The sequence below is a fragment of the Diadema antillarum genome, unplaced genomic scaffold (genome assembly GCF_040938485.1).
Source record: "Diadema antillarum isolate AM-2024a unplaced genomic scaffold, OU_Dant_1.0 scf00000110, whole genome shotgun sequence".
Classification (NCBI taxonomy): Eukaryota; Metazoa; Echinodermata; class Echinoidea; order Diadematoida; family Diadematidae; genus Diadema; species Diadema antillarum.
Window position 1 is genome coordinate 1,994,387 of NW_027270999.1, and position 6,404 is coordinate 2,000,790.

Below are 6,404 nucleotides of genomic sequence, written 5' to 3' on the forward strand. Positions count from 1 at the left end.
ACATCGATCCATGTACTTTATCCATACACACAGCACATCCATACTTTATCCATGTCAAGCCAGAACTCCTTGGTCAACCAATCGCTGCTTTAATATTTTAGTGACAGGCCAAGTGGGTGGAGCTTGTTTGTGCGTGCCCAGCTGGCTGTACAGTTTTGTTCAATGGAGGTAGGATGGGCCTGGGAGAGTGTTTGTCTCAGGGTAGGTTGACAGAGATGGCTACCTATGTTGCACCATAGACATAGCACATGCACATTGCCACATTAGCGCAGACATTCTCAGCGAACTACGTTTAACTACTAGGTACTAGTATTGATACAAATTCCATGTTCAATTTAGAACAAATTAAGAACATAATCTTCAAGAACAGACAAATTTGAATGCAAACACACACAAGCACGCACACACACACACACACATGCATGCAAATGTCCTATACTACATGTACATAACTGTGAGTCGAAAAAAAATCGACTCTCGCGAGAGTCGAATTTCACTTAAGTCGACGCATTTTTGTCAGTCCCGAGAGCTTCGACTCATGCGAGGTTTACTGTAGTTTACAACAATAACATAGTACAAACTTGAATACAGATATCCAATTCCACTTGATCTTGAGCTTGGTTGCTCTGCTCGGTGGTTTATTCTAGAAGCTCCCGTGCTTGGTTGCTCTAGGTTGTCGACGATGCCCTGCCTGAAGTAGCGGGTCGTCTCCCCTGACTTCTGGTCCTCTCTGGAACCGCAAACTGTGGCTCTCTCTGCAGCCCTAAACTTGGTCCTCGCTGGAACCCTAAACGGTGGCTCTCTCCCTGGAACCCTAAACACCCTGTTAATTTAATAACATGATACCTCCCTTATAATTTCTGGTCTTTGGTTATTCCTGATTCAATTCATATAACTTTAACAAAACATGTAATTATATATTCCATCATATTAACATTGATTAGCCACACATAATTTCCATAATAATGTTTCACCATGGATCATTATCTTTCATTGTTGAATAGGGGTGATTAATCAGCCCATTAAAATCTAAGCGTTGTTCTCATTCTCTATTTCTTTCACAATGCAATTAAAGTTCGGTTTGACATACAAACATCACACATACAATGCAATATCGGGAATTACATAGGAACTTACATGGCATAAACAACTTCAATTAAATGATCGTGTACTTACAACAGTTGTTGGTGTTTACACTCGAATCCTCCTAGATTCTCTGCTGGACGGTCAGGCTGTCCAAGCCGAAATGCAACAATCCCTGAATCACACTGATTCCAAATAACACTCTGCTACTCTAACTTCGCAATCTCGAAGTACCGTAGCCTGGTCCTGAGTGTTCCGCAAATAATGTGGCATCTGAATTTCATGCCCAAACACTGCATATTTATACATTTGTTGGACCATAGGTCTCCATGTAAAATTAATTAACTGAAGTCAAGTGACTTCCTAGAAAGTTTTCATAGAAGTCCTGCCCCCTTTTCTTATTGGTTGGCGTTTTCTGTCTGTCAAAACTTTCCTGAGTATCTCATTTTGCATTGGTCAAGCCCCTGCTTGACGTCATCACTTCCTGTCCACGGAAACCAAAATTCTTTGAAGTGGTCCTGTTGTGACTTAGCTAGAAACTTGTGTCTGACGTCGTGAATGACGTCCACATACCAGATAGTATGAGGCATACTACCAGGGATACCCTTTCCTCGTATTTTGACGTCATGTAGGGTTTACTCATCCCCAAAACATTTAATTCCAAATCACTCTCTTTTACTTTGATTGTGCATCGCAACATCTCCTTATATGGTTATTTTGATGCAAGCTCCTGTCTTTAAAGCTGCGCTTCTTTTGTCCATTGCGATAACATCAATTTCTTACATGAGCTACCTAATACACAGTACCATTGTAGTACAATGAGACAATTTATTACGTGACAAATACAAAATATGTCATATCCTGACAGGCACCCAACCTTGTTTTTTGATATATACAATGTTTTTTGATGGTTTCTTGTCAATTCGAGGGTGCTGATTCCAAATCCGATTGATGCCACTCGCGTAACCTTGAGCATTTTCGGCAAAATGCAAAAATCCAAAATGGCCGCCAGATATGCTAATTCGGCCGTGATAAACACAGTAATGTGCATTATATGACCAATGATTCCACCAAACTTTGTACATTTCTGTTCCTAGAGTTCCTCCATCTGCATTTGCAAGCGAATTTTCATTTCATATAGGTTCATTAAGCATTTAAAGCTCATTTTTTTATTCAAAATGGCCGCCATTCTTATGCTTATGTACTGTATGAATGGCAAAACATATGCATGGAAATATAGAACAAATTTACTGTATTTCCCGTACCTATATACGCTATCATAAAGTGTTGCACGTGCAATATGTTGGGTGTCACTTACAATATATAGGGGGCCTCTCCATATATGAGCATTTAATATTCATAAACCTTACGATGTTGAACACAATTTCTTATATATTTCATTTTGTCTCAAAAAAGTCTCAACAATATACTGAGTTCACTAAACGTCTCGCAAGGAATCAATATACCACCATATTTTACATGCCGGTTGAATATAAAGATGTAATACTAACACAATATATCAAGGAGCCTAGATACATGGTATTTATCAAGTAATGTTGAAAATGGAGGGGAAGCTATAAAGCAAAGCTTGTATTATGCATTCCCCTAAAACCATACTAACAAAGTACAGAAAAATCCTATACAGTAAGTGCAGAGATACATGGTTGCAGACAAAAACACATCGGACATTAATGACACAACTAAAAACCCTTTACATTGTAGATTTGGAGTTGGGGGGGGGGGGGGGGAGGGAGGAGTCCTGAGGCGAGTTCGAAATGGATCATAACCTCCATTACTTTGATATGATTTAATTTAGAAGTGCCGCCTTGATATTATCGAGCAAACCTGATTTTCTTCTTGAATTAAAACAACAAAAAAAAAAAAAAACTGTTGAAGGCATAAATGAAACTGTCCTAATGCAGGGACGGATCCAGGAATTCCGTAAAGAGGGGGCGCGTTTACAAAATTAAAGGGGGAGGGTGCACGCACCCCTCCCCCATTTTTTCTTTTTATTTCTTGTGTTTCAACAAAAAATAAAGGGGGGGGGGGCGTGCGCCGGTTGCGGTCCTCCCTGGATCCGCCCCTGCTAATGCAATACCGTACAAACTGTTCATTAAACATCAACCAAGAAGCAATGTGAGGTGCCTCTTTCAGTTCTCTCACAGTTCCAAGGTGTTGATAATATACGCTTTGACATCATGATCTCATTCAGTCTTGTCTTAAAACCAAAACTGTCATTTTTATTGTCTTTAAAGAACCCTTTAATTGTATGTTTAGCAGCAGGCGACATCAGCCCCAAATTTGCAGAATTCTCAGGCTAAAGATGCATATCAGTCCTGCAATTGTTTTAATTGCAACCACATCTGGTGATGTTCAGCACTTCCTCAGGGGTCAGAGGGCGATTATTTGCCACAGAAACAGGATGAAGACATGAAGACTTGCTTGATCACCACCCGTTGAAGCCCTGTGGCTTTGTTGCCAGGCCAGAGACAGTGTTGTAGGTAACTTGGGTGGTATCAGAGAATAAAATACATCAGACCAGCATATGCCCCAACCTGTTTTGGGGTCAAAGCTTTAAAGTTACAGTAGGGAAATCTAGGCTTGTGGGATTTCAGGCGCATTGATGGCAGGTTGTTCAAGGGGGCATTTCATGAAGTGTTTTGGCAGATCTTTTCTTTTTGACAAACTGTTATAAGCTATTAAATCCTTGCATCTGATTGGCTGAGAGCAAATTTGTCAGACAAAACGCTTCATGAAATGCCCCCCCCCCCCCCCCCCCATGCTATCGTGTTTGGAAGGTCAGGGTATGCGTTGACGGCACTGGTGACACTTGCCATCCTTTCCTTCCAGTGTGAGGGAGAGTGATCGAGTGCCAGTGAAGGAGGGTGGACTTCCTTAGCCAATGCTTGGAAGGCTTGCCACAGAGGGCTACCTTGAACATAGCGTTGGCAAGATGGTTACTAAGATGGAAGGCATGGGTCTGATGATAATCTAATAAAGGTTGGGGCAAAGTATCCAGAAGATGAAGTACTCCACTATTGTCTTGAGATGGGTCAGTACTCGGCTCATGTCATCCAAGGACTTTCTATGAGACGTAAAGGCAAGATTATCTGCAAACTTCCTACGTGAAGTGAATGTAATGTCACCAAGTATTATGTTAAAAAGACCTCTAGTGGAGTTAGTTTACAGCCACCATTAAGGAGGCCATCATTCAGAGTCCTAACACAGCTGGTCTGGTTACCGAGAGCAATCCTGAATCTGCAAATGCTGAAGATTAAAGACAAGCAGAGTGAAGTTGTTATAACACTGCTTTCAGAATGAGGCAGCACTGTACAGATCTCAGAGTCTCCTTCGAAATCATAGGCCTATACTCAAACACATTCACTCCGAAAAAAAAACGGTGGTAAAATTCATCTACCATATATAATTCATCTGGGTTAACATTAAAAACTTTGGGGCATTGTTTTCATTTCAGAAATTTGACAACAGGAAGTGAGGTGGTCCCTTTCTCCACTTTCCCCTACCTCATGTTCTTTCTCGGATGAGGGGACTGAAAAGTTTGTATAATATCGCTTTTAGATAATGTAGAACAGGACAGCTTTAATTGGAAATTTCATTTGTGTCATCATCTAGGATTCAGCCTTTTAATTCAGTAAATCAGAATGAATATTTTGATGTTGAACATCTCAAGGCAAGTAAGTATCAAATGTTCATATCTAATAATTCCTGATAAACGATCTTGATGTTGGCGTCAATTCAAGTTTTGGTGGATTTTTCCAAATACCTACGGAAAAATTCAGATTGAGGTAGCAAATTTGGATGTTTGCATCAAAAAATAAAACAGCCTTTGTTAGTAACAACCTTCTGATTTTTAATCAGCACACAAATTGGTAAACAGTGTACCTGAATGACAGAAAAAAAAATTGTTTATTTCACACGCTCTGCCGTTCATATTGTGCAGGGGTATGATGAGTGGCATCCATTTTGAAGTTTTGTGGTAAGAAGAATATAATAAGCCTAAAAACAATAAACTTTCTGTTTGTTTGCTTGTTTGTTTGCTTGCTTTGCTAGTGGCACTCATCAGATTTGCATTGCACATGCAAAACTTGATAAAAGCGTAGGTATGTGACTGAAAATTCGTCTTCTATTTCTATGCATATTTGTGGCCATTCATATAGTACATGAGTATAGGAGTGGCGGCCATTTTGAATTGAAAATAAGCTTAAAATACTAAATATATCTCTTCAAATGAAAAATTTCTTGCATGTGCAAGTAGAATTACTCAAGGAACAAAAATTAAAGAAACTTTTATGGAATAATTTGTCATAAAATTGACATAACTGGGATTATCATGGCCAAATTAGCATATCTGGCGGCCATTTTGGATTTTTGCGTTTTGCCGAAAATGGTCAAGGTTACGCGAGTGGCATCAATCGGATTTGGAATCAGCACCCTCGAATTGACAAGAAACCATCAAAAAACATTGTATATATCAAAAAACAAGGTTAGGTGCACTTTCTATGGAGCCTAGCCTGGACTAGATGTCACACCTGGGTGATTGCTGATTGGCGCCAAATCATCAGCTGCCGATTAGCCATCGTTTGCGAAACTGTCACATGTAAACACAACGTCGGTCTTCTGGATGTGTCTAGAGAACTCTTTATCGATATTATTCTATATAACCAAACACAACAAAAATTGAAAGTTTAGGTCTTCAGAAAGTATAAATACAATATTCGTAATTATTAGACATACCTATGAGGAATATCAGAGAAATCTAATTAATTTTACCTCATCTGAATCGAGGAGAAAGTATCCTGGTACACCTGGACTCTCTCTCGGCGTTGCATACGACTCGTCGTCTTCACTTCCGAACCGGCTCATATCTTTCGCCCTGTCGTTCCACCTCTGTATCCCACTGTCAGCAAGGTTGCTGCGGAGTTCGCAGAAGAGGCCTTTGGCAGGAACAGCCTTGATGCTACGGAACTCCTTGTCTCGAGTCGACTCATCCAAGTAGAGAACAGACATCACCGTAGCGTACATGCAGAGTCCCGTTAAACAACCCTGTTTCGTTTTTGTTTTGTTTTGTGTTTTTTTAAAGGAGAAAATAAAGAAAGGCAGGACTTCAAAATGGAGAACTGTCATCAATTTACGTTTCATCTTTTTTTTTCTTTTCTGGGTACTGTTTCATGAAAGGTGTCAGCCCTGGCAGGTTCTTAGTCTCTGACAACTTCAGTAAAATTATTGGTTTTGATTGGCTGAGAACTAAGCTCTGGTCACTGACTGTTACTATGGTGATTGTCAGAGACTGACAGCTGTAA